General features: G+C 36.9%; 1 protein-coding gene and 1 pseudogene across 3 annotated transcripts in view; one reads left to right on the top strand and one right to left on the bottom strand.

The window, feature by feature from the left end:
* Nucleotides 1-24,711, bottom strand: part of ZNF292 (zinc finger protein 292) — a 103,004-nt gene that overhangs the window by 60,237 nt on the left and 18,056 nt on the right. The gene's annotated exons all lie outside the window — the stretch shown is intronic.
* On the top strand, nucleotides 19,450-19,990 carry LOC112815970 (cytochrome c oxidase subunit 6A1, mitochondrial pseudogene; annotated as a pseudogene).

Below are 24,711 nucleotides of genomic sequence, written 5' to 3'. Positions count from 1 at the left end.
TTGAACCTGCAATATTTCCAAGGTATGCTTGTATCTACATTTTTCCCAAGACCCACATTTCTTGATATGTCTAGCTCTGCAAAGGGTACTCAGACATTATTTCTTTCCTTTATTAACTGAGTTCTACTGTCCCTCAGATGAAAGAAGTTTTTAAACTTAATTCTAATAGATAACCAAAGATGAATTCTTTTGGGTTTAATAGAGTCTGGATTGATGAGAAAAATAACTGACAAATCACAGAATGTTAGAACCAGAAAAAAACTCTCTCTCTTCAGGGGCGCCTGGGTGGCTCAGACGTTAAGCATCTGTCTTTGGCTCAGGTCATGATCACAGGATCCTGGGATCGAGTCCCGCATCGGGCTCTGTGCTCAGCAGGGAACCTGCTTCTCCCTCTCCCTCTGCCTGCCTGCCTGTCTGCCTACTTGTGATCTCTCTGTCAAATAAATAAATAAAATCTTAAAAAAAAAAACAACTATCTTTCTTCACCTCATTTTATAGATGAGGAAGAGGGAGAGGAAGTAGATTCTGGTGAAAACAGAGACCACTCAGGTGGCTATTTAGTAGTCTGGGAATAATGTAACTAGGGAGAGGGTAGAAAGATGATAGCAGATTGAGATAATATGAGAAAAGTGATGATATACTCATAATGATTCCATGTAAGTAAGTAAGTTAAAAAGCTGGTTAAAAAACAAAATATCTATGTATATAAAGCTTTGAGAGTTGATATTTAGAGCCAGTAAGTGTGTTTAACAGTAGAGCTTCCCTTGTTTCTCAAGGCACTAAGTTCAGCAGAACCACTGTGAAACTGAAGTACCCCCAACATAACTGGTTAATAAAATTATGCTTTCTTCAATTAAAAAAGAGTTACTTATTTATACCTCCTGCCTTAATCTATACAAGGGCTTTTAGGTGGAAATTTCAGAATGGTCTCCTATTCTTTTCACAGAATTAGAAGAGACCTTAAAGATCATTTAATTCTGTTTTACAGAGTAGTAATTAAAGGGTCCAGTGACCTGCACACTATTAAAAGAATTAGTAATTAGCAAAGCGGAGCACCCTCATTCTCTGTGAAACATTCTGTCTACTACAAACAAATACTGGTTGTGGTACTGTAAGAGAATTATGTATCTGTGGTGTTACTCTGTAACTACAAAGTACCTTTTACCTCTATTACTTCAATTATTCCTAACTATGGGATGAAGTACTATTTATCCCAATTTGCCAGCCATACTAGAATTAAATAACCTTTTATTTATTATATTATTTTATTTTAGTTGGAAGTCAGACTCAAAGCAGCATACAATAAAAAAGGAAATTAAGAGGAAGGGCAGGTTCCAGGATTGGTTAGTGTAGTAGCTCAACAATGTCTTCAAGATTGTGATGAGCACTGGGTGTTGTATGTAAGTAAATGAATCACTAAAGCCTGTACCTGAAACTAATGTTACACAGTATATTAACTAATTGGAATTTAAACAAAAACTTCAAAGAAAAAAAGTAGAAACAAATAAAAACAATGTCTTCAAGAACCCACCTATGTCAAGAATGCACCTATGTCTTTAGTCTGCTATCCTCAGGTGGTACCCTACCCAATCCCCAGGCCTTAAGACAGTGAAACAGGTTTCTTACCCAGACTCAGCAGTAACCAGAAAGAGGAGACCATCTCTTCATGTGCATCTCATTTAGGAACAAGGAAACCTTTCTCAGAAACCCAAACCCAATTCCCATCAGATTTCTCCTCAGGTCTCAATGGCCAGAACTGCATCACACACCTATGTCAAAAATCACCCAGACATCATGGAACACCCTGGTTGACTTTTAAACCAATCAGAACCCACTCTCCAACGCTGGAGATAGGGCCTGATTCTCTGAAGCATAAAGCTGTGTGGAGGAAGGAAACTGTGTGAATAAAATCAGGGTTCTGTTAGGAAAGTGAGAGAGAAGCCAGTCTTACAGTTTGGTTGTCTATTGGTTTTTATGTCCACATACCCTCAAGAATGAAGTGAATGTATGTGTGCATATATATTTATATTTATATATCCATATAAACATATTTATATATCCATATAAACAAAGATAAAAGTCATTGGATCAGGTTTTGAGAGGTGTGAGGGGATAGAATAGAAGATAAGTCAGGAAAAGAAACTTAAAAGTTTTCCTGTAAGGCACCAAATTGCTTCCATTAATGAGTAAAGTATTAAATATGGCAAGAAAATATAAAACTGTGTTATATGAAGAATGACTGATGGAGCTAAGGATGCTTAGCCTGGATAATAACATTTACTGAATATTTACTACAGACTAGGCACTGTTCTGAGAGCTTTACATGTAATACCTATTAGCAATTAAATAAATTACAGTACTATATTAAAATTGGACAAACTGGGGTACAAAAAGATTAAAGTAACAACTCCAACACTACAGAGCTAGTTAAGGGGCAGAGAAGAGATTCAAACCCTAACAGCTTGACTTTAGAGTTTAAATTCTATGCTCTACATTTCTGGAGAAATTTCTGATTCAGTCAAATTCACAAATTTGAAGGCCTGTCATGTAAGAGAAGAGTAAATTTTATTCTGTATGGTCTCCCAAAACAAACCAGGACCACTAGGTTAAAGTTTGAAGGAGATAGATTTCTGCTTCCTCTGAGGCAGAGCCATCAACAATCAGAGTTAACCAAAATAGGACAGGTTAGCCTCTTGGTACAAGAGGATCTACCACAGTTATTCAAGCAGGAGCAAGATGACTCTGAGCTCAGGATGCTGTAGGAGAGTCATATTCTGGAGACATTCTATCACGGTGGAAGAGACTACACTTACTGTGGTATGTGTGGGGGTGTCCTATAGCAGTGGTTCATAGAGGTTTTGATTGCTCTATTATTTATAAATTATTTAAATTAGCTTCTGATATTTAAAAACAAGTTTTTTAAAGGTGGAAGAGCGACAGAGGGAGAGGGAGAGAATCTCAAGCAGGCTCCGCACCCAGCATGGAGCCTGAGGTGGGTTCAATCTCACAACCTAAGATCATGACCTGAGCTGAAATCAAGAGTTGGACGCTTAACCAGCTGAGCTACCCAGGAACCCCTAAAAATAAGTTTTCACTAAAATTTGGATTTCTGGCTTTTCTTTCTAAAAAATTTAGGAATTCTGGCAACTTTGGGCCCATATTCCACTACAACAACTGGCTGGAGCTGAGTGATAAGCCAAGGTCCTCGGACGTAAACTCTCTGGTTGCCACAAGCCTCAACTAGTTGTCTCCCTCTTTAAGAGACCTATTGCACCCCGACAAAGTATTTGTGGTTACAGCTTCTACTCTGTGGCATTATGGAGCAAACTTAGAGAAGAGAGAGAAACGTTAAGTAAAAGAGGGGTTAACAGATCATGCTATAACAGGATCTCCAAAGCAGGGTTTTGCAACCTTTTTCTTTATCATCCCTTCCTAAGGAACCTTTTGATTTTTCTTCCCTAATCATCCCCTATCTCCAATGAAATTTTAATACCCAGATGTATGATATACCTGTTTATGGGCCACAAACTATTATAATATTTAAGTTTTTCTCTTGAAGAGCCGATTTTCACCCCATTGGGAATAAAAATGCACACTTTAACATTTTGGCTCTTAAACTTATTTCTCATTACCGAAGTCAGCAGAGACTGGAACATATATACTCTAGGGAGAAAGACAGTACAGATTAACTTCCAGCAGCTTCCTTTTGTTCCTCTAAGGATTATTAGGTGAGAAAACAAAAGAATTTTGAATAAAACCACAGTAGTGTGAAATTTAACGAGCATGAGGACTAACTCACATTATTGTCCCATGTGAAGCTGAGACTAGCGGAGCGTTGGATATGTTTATACTGTTATACTCATATTCAGTTCCAATTTATATCTAGGATTGTCTAGAGTAGAAGCCCTCAAAAGTTTTGACCTCATGAATCTTTATTCTCTTAAAAATTACTGGACATTGGGGAAAGTATGTGCTATGGTGAGCGCTGTGAATTGTGTAAGACTGATGAATCACAGACCTGTACCTCTGAAACAAATAATACATTATATGTTTAAAAAAAAAAAGATAGCAGGAAGGGAAAAATGAAGAGGGGGAAATCGGAGGGGGAGACAAACCATGAGAGACGATGGACTCTGAGAAACAAACTGAGGGTTCTAGAGGGGAGGGGGTGGGGGGATGGGTTAGCCTGGTGATGGGTATTAAGGAGGGCATGTACTGCACGGAGCACTGGGTGTTACAGGCAAACAATGAATCATGGAACACTACATCAAAAACTAATGACGTAATGTATGGTGATTAACATAACATTAAATAAAGTAAAATTAAAAAAAAAGTTAGAAACAAAAAAAATTACTGAGAATACCAAAGATTGTTTTTTATGTGGGTTATAACCATTGATACCATATTTGAAATGAAAACTAAGATTTTTAAACTATACATTTTTTTAAAAACACAATCCTTTTTTTTTTTTTTTTTTAAGATTTTATTTGACAGAGAGAGACACAGCAAGAGAGGGAACACAAGCAGGGGGAGTGGGAGAGGGAGAAGCAGGCTTCCCACAGAACAGGAAGTCTGATGCGGGGCTCGATCCCAGGACCCTGAGATCATGACCTGAGCCGAAGGCAGACACTTAACGACTGAGCCACCCAGGCACCCCTAAACTATACATTTTTTAATGGATTTTAAAAAACAACAACAAACCTATCACATGTTACTACAAATAAGATATTTTTAGTGAAAAAACTTTCCAAAAAATTAGTAAAATGAATGCCATTATTTTACATTTTTCAAATTTCTTCAGTGTTTGACTTAGAGAAAAAGCATGATTCACCTATTTCTGCATTTAATTCTGTTGCCATATCACACATCATGTAACCTCTGGAAGACTCCACTGTACACAAGTGAAAGAAGGCAAATAACATCTTATAGTTTTGACCCTTTGGACTCCCTGAGCATTTGGTGTGTAATGCTCTTTAAATTTCGAAGTTATTAAAATTTTAAGGTTTTGTGTAAAAATGGTGGACTGGATACACACATTTTTGCACCTTGCTCTCTCCAAATTTCACTAAAACAAATTTTTTAAAGTAGCAGGGGCGCCTGGGTGGCTCACTGCTCAGCGGGGAGTCTGCTTCTTTGTGCGCATGTGCACGCTCTCTCTCAAATAAAATTAAAATAATAAAGTAGCATAAGGCCACATAAACTAAGAAAATAGAAATGGAGGAAAGAGAAACAAAATTTTAAACACTAAAAAGCATATAAAAGAGTGGCACTCTCAAATTGACTCCTAAGGGGACTTTACATAAAGACACTAATGGGAGGAACACCAAAGGGCTCAAGAATTGGGAGCACTAGGTGCCTCTAGAAATGGGGGTCAAGGTGGGTCTAGGAAGAAGACTGGTTGAAAGTCTATTTAAGCGGTTAAGCCTCTCTGATATCCTAGTCCTTCTTCTACAGTTAGGTGACCCAAAGCTAGGAACTATTCCTCTCTTTTGCCAGCAGAAGCTATTCTGTAGAGAAGTTTTCTTTCTTTCCTTCCTTTTTTTTTTTTTAAGGTGTCTGTACACAATTGAGGGGGGTATCTTTCTTTTATAACAAGGCATTAAGTCAACTTTACACACTGACTACAGAGGCAGCTCCCTTTCTCAAGTCCTCTTCCCAAAATCATTGTCAGACCCTCCAGAGGCTTTAGTGGAGTCTTTCTCTGGGAACTCAAGAGAAAAGACCCAAATATTCTGCCAGGCTTTTCCCAGGAAAAAAAAAACCCAGCTAGGTTCCCTTATGGTGAAGACAACAAACGCCATTCAGGGGCTTGGAGCTTGAATCACTTTTTCAGTAGTACACCTTTAAATATGCACAGTCAAGGACCAACTAGACATTTGAAGAAAGGATCTAATAGTGAGAGATCAAAACAAACGGTAAAAAAAAAAAACAAAAACAAAACCACACAGAAACACAAACTAAAAAAAAAACAAAAAACAAAACAACAACCCCCAAACAAGAAAGAAACCTGGAGTAAGCAGAGACTATGAGACTATGGGAGAAGACAATAGTTTTTAATGTTCTCAAAGGTGAGAGAATATATTAGACCTATGAACAAAACACTGTATCATATTTAGAAAAAAAGATTTAATTAAAAATAATAGCAGAAATGAAATCCTCAAAGAGCTGAAGACAAATTGAGGAAATGTCGCCAGCAAGTAAAATAAAAGGGATAGGAGAGAAAAGATAAGAAAATTTGGAGAACAGTGTTCAAGGCTCCATAGTTAAAACAGGAATACCAGAAAGTCAAAACAGAGAAATGGAAGGAAAGAAATCAAAGAACTAATTCAAGTGAATTTCCAAGAACCTAAGGACATGAATTTTAATGGAAAGACCCACTGAGTGCCCATCATAATTGCTGAAAGTAGACCTACACCAAGGTACTTTTTCATAAAATTTCAGAGCTCAAGGACAAAGAGGATCAAAATAAGCTTAAAGGAGGAAATAGCAGACTTCTCAAGAGCATCACTGAAGCCAAAGGAAAATGAAGCACTGTATTAAAAACTGAGGGGAAATTATTTCTATCCAACCATCATAAGTATTAAGACAGCAAAGTTATTTTCAGACATGCAAGTTCTCAAAAATTTCACCTTCTAAGCACATTTTTCTAGGATGCTACTGAAGGGGGAATTTTGCCACAATGAGAATAAAGCAGGAAAGAAGTGAGAATGATATCCAAGAAGGTAATCTAACAAAGAGAGAGGTGATGAAGATCCAAGAAGAAAGCTGTGTAACAGGCCTGAAGAATAACTGCAACCTAATGGTTCTAGCAGAAATTTCTCCAAGAGGAACTTGATAAACTACCTAATGTGCCTGAATAGGCTGAGAGGAGATTTACACAACTGAGGGAAGAGTTTGGATTCAATTAGCAATACATACACAGAAAATTCAGCTAAGGCAGTAAGTCTACAGAAAATGGCAAACAATCAGAGAATGAACATTCTTTACAAACACAAAGAAAATATTTACAATAACTAACCACAAACCAGTCACACACACACACACACACAAAACACACAATTAATGTCATACATTTCATTCTTTGAACACAGTGAAATAAAGTTAGAAACAATTATCAAAAGAATACCCTATAAGGAAAACTACAAACTTGAAAATCTTTAAATGTACTTCTAAATCATGACTAGAAGAATCATAATAGAAATCAGAGAATAATACTTGAACTTGAACTATAGCAAAACACAACATATCAAAATTTGTAAGATGCAGCTAAAGCAATCTAAAAAGGGAAATTTATAGATGCAAATGTTTATACTCCAACTTCTGCTATAGTTTTTTCTTAAAAAAAAAAAAAAAACCCACACATTTGTTTCAACACAGTATGAGCAGGACATGAATTTCCCACTTGCTTATGTGTGATTTTTTTTGGTGAGAAACATCCGGTAAAAGCTGAAAACTGAACCCAGTTAGAACTGAGCTGTGCAGGAATATGCAAAATACACACAACTAAAAACACGTACCATCTATCTCAGTTCACCACGTGTGTTGAACCACACTACACACACATGCATGGTATTACACTTTCCGTCCAATGTCAGAGAACTCTCCTTCCACCACCTCACAGTAACTCGCAAGCTGTATCCCTTCTGACACCTATTTCCACAAGCAAACTTCAGGTCTTTTTCAAGGTCAAGTACCACATTCATTTTAGCACTTATGTATGTCTTAACCACTAAATGGATATAAAACAGTACCACTGTTTTTATAAGGTTCTCTGTGGGGGGAGGGGAGGGAGGTGGGCAGGTAGGGAGAGGGAAAAGGAGGGAGGAAGGAGAGAAAAGAAAGGAGGAAGGGAAGGAGGGAGAGACATGAAATTTTTGAGTGTTGTGCCTCTAACCCCATTTTCTCCATAAACCCTGTGATTTTTGTTGTGCAATTCTGCACAAGGTGACTGCTAGGAAGACATACATTTCGATAAAGCAAAACTGACTGCATTAGAAAAGACATAATGAAAAACACTTAGAGGGGATACTATTGGGACAAATACAGAAGTCTAAACATATACTGTAATTAGGTAATATTAATGTGTCAATATTAAATCTCCCAAGTGTGATGATTGTCTTTGGCCTTAGGATATAAAAATATAAGGGGGACAATGTCATGATGCCTGCTAACTTTAAAAATCCAGGAAAAAGAGAAAAGAAAGTGTGAGACAAAGCAAAGAGAGCAAAATGTTAACCAGCAAATCTTGTGAAAGGTATCCATTGTACTATTTTCTAATTTTTCTGTAATAAAAAAGATTTTTGTGATTATGCAGAAATTTGTGAAAACTAAGTAGCCAACTTAAGCCAACTTAACTTAGACAATGAACAGAATAAACTCAAAGTACAATAATTTTTTAAAAGTAAAAAAGTATAAGAAATAAATGAAATAGAAACTAAAGATACAAGAGAAAGGATCAACAACTCCAAACACTGGTCATTTGAAAAGATTAAAAAAAATCTTTTGATGAAATTTATCAAAAAAGACAAAGCACAAATACACAGAATTAGGAATGAGAAAGAGACCACCACTACAGAAGCAATACAATTTTTAAACTCTTAATACATTAAATAACTTTATTTCTTATTTGAAATGCTTAAAAATCTTTTTTTTTTACATAATTGATTTTTAATGAAAAAGCTTAAAAATCTGAATGGGAAATATTTTAGAAAAAGTTTCTAAAACTATCTCAAAAAGAAGCAGAAAGAGTCCTTTACCCACTAAAGAACCTGAATCCAGTTAAATAAAACAAATCACCAAATGATTCTTACAGGAAAATCCAGCAAACAATCTGTTAGAAAACAGATCATCTCTTTAGTATAGAAACTTTTGGAAAAAAGGAGAAAATGGAGGGAAAGAAAACTCTCCCAATTCATTGTTTGAGGCTACTATAAACTTGAAAACTGGGCATACGTAGTATGAGAAAGGAAAATCACAGGCAATCTCACTTACAAGCAGAGATTTTAAAATCCTAAATGCTGGGCACCTGGGTGACTCAGTCGGTTAAGCGTCTGCCCTTGGCTCAGGAAATGATCTCAGCGTCCTGAGATGGAGCCCCACATTGGAGCCTGCTTCTCCCTCTCCCTCTGCCTGCTACTCCCCCTGCTTGTATTCTCTATCAAATAAATAAATAAAATCTTAAAAAAACCCTAAATGTTACTAAATCAAATCCTACAATAAACATTTAAAAATTTTATTTATTTTTTTTAAAGATTTTATTTATTTATTTGAGAGAGAGAATGAGAGAGAGAGAGCACGAGAGGGAAGAGGGTCAGAGGGAGAAGCAGACTCCCCGCTGAGCAGGGAGCCCGATGTGGGACTCGATCCTGGGACTCCAGGATCATGACCTGAGCCGAAGGCAGTCGCTTAACCAACTGAGCCACCCAGGCGCCCAAACATTTAAAAATTTTTAAAATATTTTGAAACAATCACAGAGTTACAGAAAAGTTGGAAATACAGTACAGAGAAAAATTTTCCCTGAACCATTTGGAAGTTAGTTGCCAATCTGATGCCCCATTGCCTTTAAATATTTGTGTGTATTTCCTACAAACAAGGACCTCCTATGTCAACAGACTATGACCATGAAAATCAGGAAATAAATATTGATAAGTTAATGCCATTTAATTCTCAGACACCATTCAAGCGTGCCAATTATCCCAATCATTCCTTGTAGAGAAAAGGATACAGTTCAGAACCATGCGATGTATTATCAGTTAGGACCATTATTCTATCAAAGATTATGGGCCAGTTATTTTGCAGAATGTCCCTTAATTTGGGTTTGGTATTCTCCTGTAATTGTATTCATGTTATGCATTTTAGCAGGAATACCACAGAAGTGACAGGGATTTCTTCTCATTGTATCGCACTGTATTAAGTGGTACCTGATTTCAGTCTGTCCCATTAGGACATTCCTTTTGATCACTTGATTAAAGCAGGGTCTGCCCTCCTTCTGGGTTCTGACTTAGCATGCTGGAATTGGCTATCTCTCTAGGTAATTCCCCCCTCCCCCAACCACCCTTCTCCTTCTACTTAGGTTCTGACAGAAATGCCCCTCTGCAGAAATGCACCCCTCACCCTGGTCTGGCTGTGAAGCCCCACCTCAGGCTGCTTCCTTCCCCCTTCATGGATGCTCTCTCCTCATTACACTTGGGTTCTAAATCTCCACACACAGCCATGTGAGCCACCTCCCTATGGAGCATACGTCATCCTAACTGGGCCCTGACTCCTGCCCCACTGAGCTGCTACTCTGTGCAGACACCCTCCTTGCCCAGTCTGGGCTCTGACACTCACTGTGGGTCAATGCAGCACCCCTGCTCCCATCCCCAGATTACCTACTTCACCCTAAGTAATGGATTAAAGATAAGGACTGAGTTATTTGGGAAGGAAAGAATGGCTACAATGTATTTTAAAAAAGTATTCTGGACCCAGTAGGATTTATCCTAGCAATACGAGGACAGTTTGAAATTAGAAAAATCTATTTACTAATTTAACATAATAATAGATTTATTTTTTTTAAAGATTTTCTTTATTTGAGAGAGAGAATGAGATAGAGAGAAAGCACGAGAAGGGGGAGTCAGAGGGAGAAGCAGACTCCCTGCTGAGCAGGGAGCCCGATGCAGGACTCGATCCCGGGACTCCAGGATCATGACCTGAGCCGAAGGCAGTTGCTTAACCAACTGAGCCACCCAGGCTCCCATAATAATAGATTTAAAGGGGACACTATATGATTATTTCAATAATTACTCAAAAAAGAACATATAAAAATGCAACCCATTCAAAGTAAAGAAAAAAAAACCTTCTTTGCAACAACGAATAAAAGGAAAGCTCCTCAACATAACTGAGGGTATTCAGTAAAACCCACAGCAAATCTCATACCTACAGGTGAAATGTTAAAAATATTTCCCTTTAAAGTGAGAAACCAAATAAAAATGCCTGCTATCATTGCTTCTATTCAACATTGTAGGGCTAATCAGTGTAGTAAGAAAAAAAGTTTAAGTAATAAAGACTGGATAGGAAAAAAAATATCATTTATTGGGGCGCCTGGGTGGCTCAGTCAGTTAAGTGACTGACTCTTGGTTTCTGCTCGCGTCAAGATCTCAGAGTCCTGAGAATACAAAACGGGAAAAGTAATACTTTAAAACTGTAAGAAGAAAACATAAGAAGAGACTATCTCAAGGGAAAAAGAAGGACTTCTTAAATAAGACACAAAGTACAAAACTATAAAGGAAGACAATGACAACTGCAGCAACATTAAAATTCAAAACTTCTGTTCATCAAAACCCCACAAAAAAATCAAATGAAAAGCCACGAATTGGGAAGAAATATTTGCAATCCATATTCCCAAATACTTATTAATATATTAACATAAAAATAACTCTTACAAATCAGTTAAAAAAAAAAAAAAAGAAACACACACACAATCCAACTGAAATGCACCAAGGATAGAAACTATTAGCTAGATGGCTAATCCAGTGTAAAGATAAAATTGTGATCAACTAAAATCCCAGGTAGACTTTGGGGTAAAAGGTACCTCTGACTAGAACTGGTAAAAGTGAAATGTTAAAATCATTTCCCTTTAAAGCCTGAAACAAAACAAAAATGACTGCTACCACTGTTTCTATTCAACACCATAGGACTAATAAGTGCAATTCAAAGAAGAGATGAAAGTAATAAAGACTGGAAAGGAAAAATAAAAATGTCATTACGGCGGACAATGCAAATACATAAGAGATCCAAGAGAATTCCAACTACCAAGCTTGTTAGAAGTCTGACTTAAAGAACTGATGTTCATCTACATCACTTAAACTCCTAAGTCCACCTCTGTATTTCAGGTTTGAGAGCTTTCCATCACCGTATTTTCTTCTGAGGATACTACTTTTATACACCTTTCTCCTAAACAGCGAGAATTCAGGAGAGTCTCTTACTTAAAATGAAATCCAAGATCATTTTATGATCTTACTTCAATATAGATGCTATAAACACTTTCCAGAGTTTCTCAGACTCCAAGGCCTACTTTCTTCGCAGCACTTGGGTGGCATGAACATCATGATCTCCAATTTCCTATTCCCTATCCTGACATAGCCCAGTTCTTGTAGAGTATATCCTTTGCAATAAGGAAGGCGTACACATGCAACCAGATCAGTTTCTTGGTGTAGAGGGTGTCAATACTGGATCAATATGAACATGTTTGATACTAAACTATTCACAATGCTCACAAGTGACTAACTTCCTATGAAACTCGATGTAATGGAAGTAGTGAAAAAAAAAAATGCTTACTACCTAACCTAGAGTAGGAATGTTTTTAGATCCCATCCAATGAACTAATTCTCATAATGCTATATAGTTATTTCTGTACATAGGGCACCCTAAAAAGGACAATTCTGACTTTGTATTTATATTCCAAGAACCGTAAGGGCATATGTCCGGCAGACCTGTACCTTTATATCATGATTCCAATAGTCAAAACAGTCATAGTGAAGGGAAGCATATGGCTCAAGTCTAGAGGGATGACTTTATTCCAACATAGAGCTAAATGCCACATGGGAGGTGCAAAATCCCGCAGGGAGAAAAAACAAACAAACAAACACCCTCTACACAGAATTTAACCCTAGTATATCCAGGAACCTACAAACCCATTTGCACATAACCATATTCAAAGAAGCAGAGTCAAGATGCCATAAATAACGACAGCATGAGTTTCAATCTGAACTTGCTGGGGCTCAGCCAGAAAAGGTACCAGAGTCTACTGGGTATGTCTATCATGGGCCAATGCCACATATATGATATCCCCACTGCTATGGACTGAATACATGTGTCCCTCAAAATTCATATGTTGAAATACTAACTCCCAAGATGATGGTATTAGGAGGTGGGGCCTCTGAGAATTGATTAGGTCTCTTGAGGGTAGAGCCCTCATGAATTTGAGTGTGCCCTTATAAAAGAGGTTCAAGAAAACTCCTTTGCCCTTTCCACCATGTGAGAAACAGCAAGAAGGCGCCATCTATGAACTGCAAGTAGGCTCTCACCAGACACTGATTCTGCCAGTGCCCTGATCCTGGATTCTCCAACCTGAACTGTGAGAAATGAATTTCTGTTGTTTTTAAGCTACACAGTTTATGGTATTTTTGTTATAGAAGCCCAAATGGACTAGTATACTTACCTTAGAACATGAAATACAACTGCAGGTAGCCCAACTTAAAAGATGCTCAATTTCTTTCATTTCTGTAACTTTTAATAACTATCCTGGATGGTAATAAAATTAATTAGAAACCAGTTTTCCCCTAGTCAGTTTCATTATACTCAATGATCCACAAGGAGCTTTGATTAAAAACAAATTAAAAAGTTACTTCTTCCCAGGAAAAATGTTAATCAACATAACCTGAGCTATGACGGGATGTGATCCATTCTCAACATAACAAATGGTACTGGTACAATTGGATATTCACATGCATAAAAAGGAAATGAGACATTTACATCACATATAAAACTTAACTCAAAATGGACCATACTTAAATGAAGAGCCAAACCTATAAAATTCCTAGAAGAAAATGTAGGATAAAATCTTAGTGACAAAGGGTTAGGATAAGAGTTCATAGATACAACACTAAAAGTGTTATCTATAAAAAGGAACAGCTGAATTGGATTTTATCAAAATTAAAAATTTTGCACTTCAAAAAATGCCATTAAAAAATGAAAAGACACATATTCAGTAAAGTTGCAAGGTATGAAACCAAAATAGAAAAATCAGTTGCATTTCCATATACTAATAACGTTATCTGAAAAAAAATTAAGAAAACAATCCCACTGACAATAGCATCAAAAACAGTAAAGTACTTAGGAATAAATTTAACCAAGAAGGTGACCTGTACCCTGAAAACTGTAAGACATCAATTAAAGAAATGGCAGAAGATATAGTTTTCCCCTGTTATCTGAAAGATCGTTTTATGCTACTAGGCTTTTACTAAAGACCTACATTAGTACCTGTTTTCACTAACTGAAAGAAATCTGAAGATGATTTTTGCTTTTATGAAACGGTAAATGCTTCTTCACTTTACACAATTTTGGCTTATGAAAAGTTTCATAAGAATGTTCTACTGTGGATAGTGGGAGAAACCTGTAAATGCAAAGATTAAGTCCATGCTCATGGATTGGAAGAATATTATTAAAATGTCTGTAAATACCCAAAGCAATCCACATATTTAATGCAATCCTATCAAAATTCCAATGACATCTGCCACAGAGAAAGAACAAACAATCCTAAAATTTGTATGGAACCACAAAAGACCCCAAATTACCAAAGCAATCCTGAGAAAGAACAAAGATGGACACATAACATTTCCTGGTTTCCAAACTATATTATGAAGCTAGATTAATCAAGACAGTATGGCACTGGCATAAAAACATATAGATCAATGGAATGTAACAGAGAGCCTGGAAATAAACCCATATATATATGGTCAACTAATCTTTTTTTTTTTCTGGTCAACTAATCTTTTGACAAGGGTGCCAAGAACACACAATGGGGAAAGACTCTTCAATAAATGGTCTCTTCAATAAATGGTCTTGAGAAAACTGAATATTCACATACAAAAGAATGAAATTGGGACTCCTATCTCATACCACTCACAAAAACAAACCTCAAAATATACTGAGGACATAAATGTAGATAAGACCCCAAACCATGGGCGCCTGGGTGGCTCAGATGGTTAAGCGTCTGCCTTCGGCTCAGGTCATGATCCCAGGGTCCTGGGATCGAGTCCCGCATCGGGCTCCCTGCTCTTTGGGAGCCTGCTTCTCCCTCTGCTTCTCTCTCTCTCTCTCTCTCTGTCATGAATAAATAAATAAAATCTTAAAAAAAAAAAAAAAGACCCCAAACCATAAAATTCCTAGAAGAAAACAAAACTCCTTGACACTGGTCTTAGCAATGACTTTTTTTGGCTACGACACCAAAAGCACAGGCAACAAAAGCAAAAATGGACGAGTGGGACTACATCAAACTAAAAAGCTTCTGTACAGCAAAGGAAACAATCAATAAAATTAAGAGGAAACATGAAATGAGAGAAAATATTTGCAAATCATATATCTGATAAGGGGGTTGATACTGGAAATATATGTATCTGAAATATATAAGGAACTCATACAACTTGATAATGACAACAAAAAATCCAATTAAAAAATGGGCAAAGGACCTGGAAACATTTTTCCAAAGGATACAAATGGCCTGTTAACAGGTATATAAAAAGGTGCTCAACATCATTAATCAGGGAATGCAAATCAAAACCACAATGAGATACCACCTCACACCTAGTATCAGAAAGATAAGAGATAAGTGTTGACGATCATGTGGAGAAAAAGGAACCCATGTACACTACTGGTGAGAATGTAAATTAGTACAGCCATTATGGAAAACAGTATGGGGTTTCTCAGAAAATTAAAAATGGGGCTACCATATGATCTAGCAATCCCACCTCCGGGTATATACCTGAAGGAAATGAAATCAGTATCTCAAAGAGGTATCTGCACTTCCATATTCACTGCAGCATTACTCACAATAGCCAATATATGGAAATAACCTAACTGTTGGCAAATGAATAAATAAATGTGATATATATTCAACACAGAATATTATTCAGCCATAAAAAAAAAGAAAATCCTGCTATTTGCTACAATATATATGAACCTAGAGGACATTAATGCTAAGTGAAACAGGCCAAACACAGAAAGTCAAATACTGTAATGACGTCACTCATACACCGAACCTTTAAAAAAAAGTCAAACTCACAGAAACAGAGAATACAGAGTGGTGGTTGCCAGCGACTGGAGGCGGTGGTGAGGGAAACTGAGAAATGCTGACCAAAGAGTATAAACTTTCAGTTATAAGATGAACAGATTCTGGGCAACTAATGTTTAGTATGGTGACTAGAGTTAATATGTATTGTATACTTCAAATTTGTTAAGAGAGTAAATCTTAAGTGTTCTCAACGCATGCACACACACACAATTGGCAACTGTGAGGTGATGAATGTTTTAATTGACTGTAATCATTTCATAATGTATATATCAAATCATCTTGCACACCTTAAAAATATATAATTTTATCTGTCAATTATACCTCAAAAAAAACGGAGAGTAAAAGCATTTCTCATTTAAAAAAAAAAGATAAAAAAATGAAAAGAGGCACAGGCTGAAAGAAAATGTTTTTAAGTGATATTATCAGATAACTTAGAATACATAAAGAACATTACAACTCTATAATAAAAAGACAAATGACTCCTCAAAAATAGGCAAAGGTTTTAAATGGACAGTTTGTCAAAGAAAACAAATGGCTTAAAAAGTACATGCTATATCATTAGTCATCAGGGAAATGCAAATTAAACTACAAGAAACCACTGCATATCCACTAGAATGGCTTTAATTAAAAAGACAATACCAAGTTTTGGTGAGGATATAGAGAAAGTTTGTTTGGGATTGTTCTGTGGAATCAGACTTGACAAATTTTAAACAAATTAGTATCACTTAAGTCATAGATCCCTGGCTGTCTAAATTTTCTAATATAAGTAATCAAATTTATAGAAATAATTTGAAACTAATGAAAAAGAAAATACCAATCAACGTATATTAAACATTGCTTAAACATGAATGGTTCAAAATCATATTATTTTTTAATATAAACATTAACTATAATTCAGAGGTACCTGACAGAAAGGCTTAAAAAATACTCCTAAAATAGAAATTATCTGAAAACGACTTTTACTATAACACCCTCAATACCCAGATTCAGAGATGGAAAATCAAAACTTTTGAAAGACTTCACTGCAAAGCATATGTGTAAGAAAAAGAAATTAAACCTCCAGAGTTGCCAGAAATAGAGATTACAAGACACAATTTCACCCTGCAAAATGGCAAAAATTATAAAACTTTAAAAACGACCAGTGCTGTAGAATGTTTATCAGTACAGTCTTCTGGAGGTCAAGCCAGCAATACAAACATTTTACATGGGCATAACTGCTAAACTAAAAATTCTGGTTCCACAAAATAATCCTAAACAAATACTGTCACACACATGCAAAAATAGAGATATAAGGGTATTTTGACATTTCTTGTAATCCAAAATATTGGAAATAACATAAATGTCACTAATAGAAGACACTTTAATAAGTTATGGTATTTCCATACTATGAAATGTTTATTTAAAAAGAATGAAGTAGAGGCCGCCTGGCTGGCTCAGTTGGAAAAGTGTGTGACTCTTGATCTTAGTGTCATGAGTTAGAGCCCCATGTTGGGTATAGAGATTACTTAAAAAAAAAAAAAAAAAAATCTCAAGGGGTATCTGGGTGGCTGTCATTTAAGAGGCTGCCTTCGGCTCAGGTCATGATCCCAGGGTCCTGGCATAGAGCCCCGCATTGGGCTCCTTGCTTCTCCCTCTGCCTGCTGTTCCCCCTCCCCCTGCTTGTTCTCTCTCTCTGTCAAATAAATGAAATCTCTTAAAAAATAAATAAATAAAAATCTTAAAAATTTTAAAAAAATAAATAAAATAAAAAGAATGAAGTAGTTTTGAATTTATTGATATGGAATGATGTCCAGGATATATCATAAGGTGGAAAAAAAATGTATGGCACAGAACAATATACATGATCCCACTTTTTAAGCTTGAACATAAAAATATGAATGAATTAGACTTATGTGAATACACAGAAAAATGTCTGGAAAGATACTCAATTTTGCAACTAGTTACTTCAGGAGTAAAGAGGGGAACAGGATGGAGAAGAAAATAACCTTTGTATTGCTTGGATTTTTAAATAACAAGAATGTTATTTTTATAACTTAAAAAAGGAAACAGTGAAGAAAAAACTGGAATTAGTATTAATACTATGTACTAGAGAGTTGTGACCCGCCCCCCTCCCCACCCCAACCAATGACTTTGCTGACTCTTAGTAAATCAAACTATACAAGCTGATTATATATGAAAGTCCAATTACTGGAAATGAGTTTTATATCACCAAAAACTATTAAAGTTGGTCAAAAGTAAAACTTATGCTTCAAAGATGTTTTTAGCTATTTAAACATTCCTTTGAAGGAATTTTTTTCTTCAGTCTTCTTAAAAATATCTATCCACTTGCCTAAAAGCTCCATTTCCTGGTAAATTTCCCTGTAGCAAGCATGGGCATTCTTCACTGCTTTGAGAACTTCAAAATTTTCTAGGCTCTTCTTTCTTGACACAGTAGTTGAATTTTGTTAATTATTGGGTTTTAGGGTTAGCAAGGGTGTAAAAAAGGAGGGATAACTAGTACATAAAACGTAACCTGAATTTTAAAATTTTTCTTCTAGATAAAAAAACTTGTGCTAAAACACACCCACATGCAAAACACACACATGGACTGGGGTGAAGAGCTATGTCAAAGGAATACATGAGTCAACTGAAAGAGCTCCCAATGCCCAAAGCTCCAACAATTTGGGCAAGAAAATATAATACTGGATTATAACCCAGGGTATACAATAAATATCCATGGATCCAGACTGATGTAAATAAGTGACTGAATAAATAAATGCAGGAGGAGAGACAAACCTCCTACAGAAAAAAATTCCCAATAATTTACCTAGACTCTACTCTCAAGGAAGTAGAGTATAACTTCACACCTCTTAATTGTGGGCTGTATGTACACAGTGTCTTTCCAAAGAGTACAGTATGGAAAGAGCTAAAAAAGAATGACTTTACAGTGGGGAAATCTGACAAACAGTGCTAAGCCAGGTGATCAAGGTGAAGATCAACAGTGTTAGGTCATGTTGGTAATATGTACCCTTGATAGGACTGTGATGACAATGGCACTTTACCTGTGTGGTCTTCCTGCCAAAATACCGTAACTCCAACCTAATCAAGAAAAAACATTAGACAAATTCCAACTGAGGAATATTCTAGATAATATCTGACCAGTACTCCTCAAAACTTAAAGTCATCAAAAATAAGAAAAATCTGAGAAATCATCACAGCTCAGAGGAGCTGAAGGAGATATGACAACTAAAAGTTAATGTGGCATCCTGGATGGGATCCTGACAGAAAAAACATTAAGATAAAAGCTAAGGAAATCCGAATATAGATTTTAATGATACTGTATCAATACTGGTTAATTGTGACAAATGTACCATACTAAAGCAAGATGTGACTAATGTGGGAAACCAACTGTGAGGTATTTCGTAATTCAAAGTACTGTCTTCACAATGTTTCTGTAAATTTAAAACTATTTTAATAAAAAATTTATTTAAAAAAAAATGATCTGTCAGGTGACCTGGGTGGCTGAGTTGGTTAAGTATCCAACTCTTGATCTCAACCCAGGTCTTGATCTCAGGGTCATGAGTTCAAGCCCTGCGTTGGGCTTCATGTGGAGCCCATGTCAAAAAAGATGCGTATTGGTCCAGGTCGAAAATGGCGGCGGCGTCTGTGTCTCCGCTGTCTGGGCTGCTAGGTCGGTCCGGGGCACAGCTGGGGCGTTCCATGTCGAGTGGCGCCCACGGCGAGGAGGGCTCAGCTCGCATGTGGAAGGCTCTCACCTACTTCGTAGCGCTCCCTGGCGTGGGTGCGAGCATGCTGAATGTCTTTCTGAAGTCGCGTCACGGAGAGCAGGAGAGACCCGAGTTCGTCGCCTACCCCCATCTCCGCATCAGGTCCAAGCCCTTTCCCTGGGGAGATGGTAATCATACTCTATTCCATAACTCTCACGTGAATCCACTTCCAACCGGCTATGAAGATGAATAGAGAGAACCTGGACCACCACCCAGTGGGGACCACAGCACTGGTTTGGACCATGACTCTGCACACGGACCAGAAGTCTATGGGACCTTAAGCTCACCTTCCTTACTTGTATCAAATGATGACCAGTATACCGATCTTCCATCCCTTTTCTTATGGCAGGAGATGGCTTAAATAAAAAACTTAGATTGGTCCATGAAAAAAAAAAAAAAAAAGATGCGTATTTATAATTATTTATTAAGATTTGTATTTTTTAAAGGTTTTATTTATTTACTTCAGAGAGAGAACACAAAAGGGAGAGAGCAAGGGAGAAGCAGACTCCCCACTGAACAGGGAGCCAATGAGGGGCTCTAACCCAGGACCCCGGGATCATGACCTGAGCCAAAGGCAGATGCTTAACCAACTGAGCCACCCAGGTGCCCCTAAGATTTGTATTTTTAAAAACGCTTCATTATTATACTCATTTTCATACTTGATACTGGCTATTTTTACTTGGTTATCACACTTGATATTGGCTCTTTCAACACAGTGAAAATAATCAGAAGCTAATACAGCTGGCCATTATTAATCTAAACTTGAGAATTTTCTCAGATAATGCAAAAAATTAAGCAATGTTGACATTCTATAAACTAATTTTAACATAAGTATATTTTTAAAATTTTAATCATGTAAGTTGCAAGTTAACATGGTTGCAAGCTAGTTATCTGACTGGCTCTCTTCCATCCTTCCACTGAGATATTCATTAAATCACACTTGGATATATACAATGTTTAAATAGTTGGAAAGTTAAAATACTGGCTAAATATCTGTCAGGCCTCAGGATAAATTAAACAAAACAGGAGAAGACGACCAGGAAGATGTTAAGAGATTTCTACCTATGTGCCAATGGGAAAATTTACCTTAGAGATCTCTCTATTCCAAATTAGGTACCAAAGCAACCTGAGTTGTTTCCCTCCTCTTACCTTATTGGCTATTTGTACACCTCTCTTTCCAGATGCATTCAGGAGATTACAATTCCCAGGGATGCAAATGAAAAATGGAAACACACAGACTGTGATGGAATCACAAAGAACCAAAACTCACTCTGAGGGAGGAGTTGTTTTTCACGTCCTGTTTCTGGCAAACGATAGATTGCTCAAAATATCCAGGAATAAATTTAAATTACCCAGACATGTTTTGTTTGGCTCATACAGTGTATGGGGGTGTTTCTCCCCCCAGACATTTTTAATTAGTTGCCAATATTTCAAAATTGTGATGTTATACTAAGAATCTGGATTTCTAGTTCTTCTTGAGAAACCAGAAGATCTAGCAAAACTAGGCCAGAATTCCCACATAGCAGTAATAAGGAGGTAGTCAGCAATTAGTGAATCTGGGTGGGAACTCTAGTTCCTCACTGTTCTTTCCCTACCTAAGTCATTCATTTACTTTATATTCCTGGGGTTTGTAGACATTTATTGTCACTGCTGGCAGAGACAAAGAGTTAAGTAATGACAGTAGTTTTTAATCCAGAACCAAACTATATTTGGTCACCAATAAATATCAAACATTTGTCCACGGAATAGGCTCATCCAAGAGCCCTTCAGCTGTAGATTTGGCTATGGATATATGTATTTTCCAGTACTAAGTGGCCAGGCCTTGGAATCCAGAGATTTAGTCAAGTAAGTTACTGAACAAGTTGATTTTTTTTTAAAGATTTTATTTATTTATTTGAGAGAGAGAGAGAAATAGCACGAGAGGGGAGAGGGTCAGAGGGAGAAGCAGGCTCCCCGCTGAGCTGGGAGCCCGATGCGGAACTAGATCCCAGGACTCTGGGATCATGACCTGAGCCGAAGACAGTCGCTTAACCAGCTGAGCCACCCAGGTGCCCTGGACAAGAGGATTTAAAAAAAAGTTCACTGATACTTATCACAATTGACCTGTACCCATAATTCACAATACTTTTTATGTATTTAAGTCAAAAAGAATTGACAATTGTTATATGTAAGCACTTTTTACCTAAAAATTTGATCACTATTTTTATTAGGATGAGAAATTCAACACAGGTCACTTAAATGAAAAAAAAAAGGTAACTTACTCACATCGTAACTGTTAAAGACCAGAGTGATGATGGCACAACTGGAATCCTGAACTTAGTTGTCCTATTCATCTACTCCATGAAGCCTTGCTGCTAATGTAATATAAGTAGTTAGGAAACACTAAGAATCTGACCCAGCAGTGCCTAAACAGGGAGGGCCATGGAAAACAACTCTCTATGGTATAAGAAGAACTGCAGGGGGAATTGGGGTGTTAGCTGCTGGCTCTCCAGGAAGGAGACATGATGTTTGGGGTGTGCAACGTACATGTCAGGGGAACTATGGTGAGATGGTCACTAAGTTGGGGCTGGGGCTGCGAGCTCACCAAGAGTGTGTCTACTGTGAGCACTCAATCTGGGGCAGAGGACCAATGGATGTCCCCATATCTGTCCTACTAGCAGTCATGCAGCAGGAGCAAGAAACCAAAACTAAAGCCCCTAACTTGTGTAGTGTCCCTGCAGTATGTTCTACTAACAAAGCTGAACATCAATCAAAGAAGAAATGCTTAAAGGGTCAAGCTCCAATACTGCAGAGCAAGTAACTGAGTTGATTCAGAGCTGAGAGGGAATCTGGTAACTGGGACACTTAATACTCAGGTATCTTCATAAAGGGTAAAGCATGACATAAACAATAAACTGGAAATATACACTACATTAAATTTGAGTAATTAAAATCTGCTGTCACTGCTGTTATATCTCCAGTACACTCTGAAAACAGGAAAAATAAATCAGTTATTTAATAATTTATCTCAGAAACATCAGCTACTCATAGCACTATAAACCAGCGGTTTCCAAAGAAAGTATACAGTGAAGTATAGAAAAAACTTGTTCTATTGAATTTATCTAAAACATAAATTTTTAATTTAGTACACAGACTCAAATAACTATATAAGCTGTAATAGTACATATATGTGGTGTGTGTGTGTGTACACACACACTCTCTCAAAATATCTTATTGTGCTATACTAACCCTTCTTCTTCTGAGGATGAAATTATATAATGCCTACCCAATGAGATAAAGTGAGGTGAATGACATAGGCACTGTGATGCAGCATTAGGCTACCTGACTGAGGTAGCCTCAGTCAGGCTGAGGCTGACTATGTGTTAGAAGGAAGATCATCTGCTCTGGAGCACAAATGACCATGGGTAACCGAAACCACAAAAAGTGAAACAAAGGACGGATAAGAGGGGGACTACTGTGTATATAAACATATATAATTTATAATTAGATATTCCTATATTGAGGTTTCATATTCAAATGTTTACTGGTAGAATACCCAATTAAAAGCTGCATAAAGATCACTGATGTGACAATGGCCCTATTTTTCCTCAAGAGTTTTAGGTACTTCTTTGTGCCAAATAAAAAAACGAAACACATCACAAATGCAGATTTTTTTTTCTTAATCCAATAAAATAAAGAAATTATCTCGGTTATATGTGGAGAAAAAAAGAGTTATTATGTGGCGATTAGAAACCAATTTCTTCAACAAGCTGCTCCCATTATAGTTCATAAATATGTATTGATTACCTTTAAATATTTTTTTATTTTTTTTATAGATTTTATTTATTTATTTGAGAGAGAGAGAATGAGAGATAGAGAGCACGAGAGGGGAGAGGGTCAGAGGGAGAAGCAGACTCCCTGCTGAGCAGGGAGCCCGATGCGGGACTCGATTCCGGGACTCCAGGATCATGACCTGAGCCGAAGGCAGTGGCTTAACCAACTGAGCCACCCAGGCGCCCTGTATTGATTACCTTTAAAAGACTTATACATTACTCAAATAAATTCAAAACTAATAAAATTCCCACTACTGCTAAACAAAGAACCCTAATTAACACATTCTTAAATAAGGCTATTAACTTAATCTTCACTACAATAGTAAAATGCTTATATTCATTGTTCTTCCTGATAAATTTAGTTTCAAATTATTAAAGTTTACTATTCCTTCTGTAACCTAAAACAAATTTTCAAAAAAACAACATCTATATATTCCTCCCAAAGAAGAAAAAAATGTTTTACTTAGTTTGGGTTTTGCTTTTCCTGTTTTTGTTTTGTTTTGTTGTTGTTCTTGTTGTTTTAAAGGCTCCACATGCAGCGTGCAGCCCAATGCAGGGCGTGAACTCACAACCGTGAGAACAAGACCTGAGCCAAGACCAGGAGTTGGATGCTTATCCGACTGAGCCACTCAGGTGCCCCTCTTGCTTGTTTTTTAAACATTAAATCCTATTACTTGACTTAAGACAAGTTATTTTACTGCTTTGTCCCTTAGCAATCTCATATAAATAGGAATAGCAACTCTACCTATTTCAGAGGGTTACTGAGGATTAAATGAGTTCCTCCCTCTCAATCTCTTTCCCTTTCCTGCCAACATACATACTCACTCTCTCTAACACACACACACACACACTTTTAATAATTCTGGCAGTCAGCATTTAATAAATATAAGCTATTGACTACTACTGATCATGTACTCATGTTTGCTTTGTAAGAACTCTATTTGACCAAACTCAATCCTTGCCCGAAAACAGATACCCAATGTTAGAACTGAGATGAAGTAAGAGTGGTCAGAACAAACTTAATTTCAGTAACAGCCTCTTATAAGCACAAAATTTACTCTCCCCTCCAATAATTAAAACCACCTATTCAAGGGAAAAAGAAGAGACAAACATCCAACAATATTTAATTACCTATGATTCAGTAAAATAAGGCATGGCCCCTGCTTTTTATTTTTTTTTTTTTAAGATTTTATTATTTTATTTGAGGGGTGCCTGGGTGGCTCAGTCGGTTACGCATCTGCCTTCGGCTAAAGTCATGATCTCAGGGTCCTGAGAATGAGCCCCATGTCAGGCTCCCTGTTCA

Source organism: Callorhinus ursinus, unplaced genomic scaffold (genome assembly GCF_003265705.2).
Source record: "Callorhinus ursinus isolate GAN/ISIS: 27379988/994484 unplaced genomic scaffold, GSC_fseal_2.0 scaffold6, whole genome shotgun sequence".
Classification (NCBI taxonomy): Eukaryota; Metazoa; Chordata; class Mammalia; order Carnivora; family Otariidae; genus Callorhinus; species Callorhinus ursinus.
This window is presented reverse-complemented; position numbering and strand designations above follow the sequence as displayed.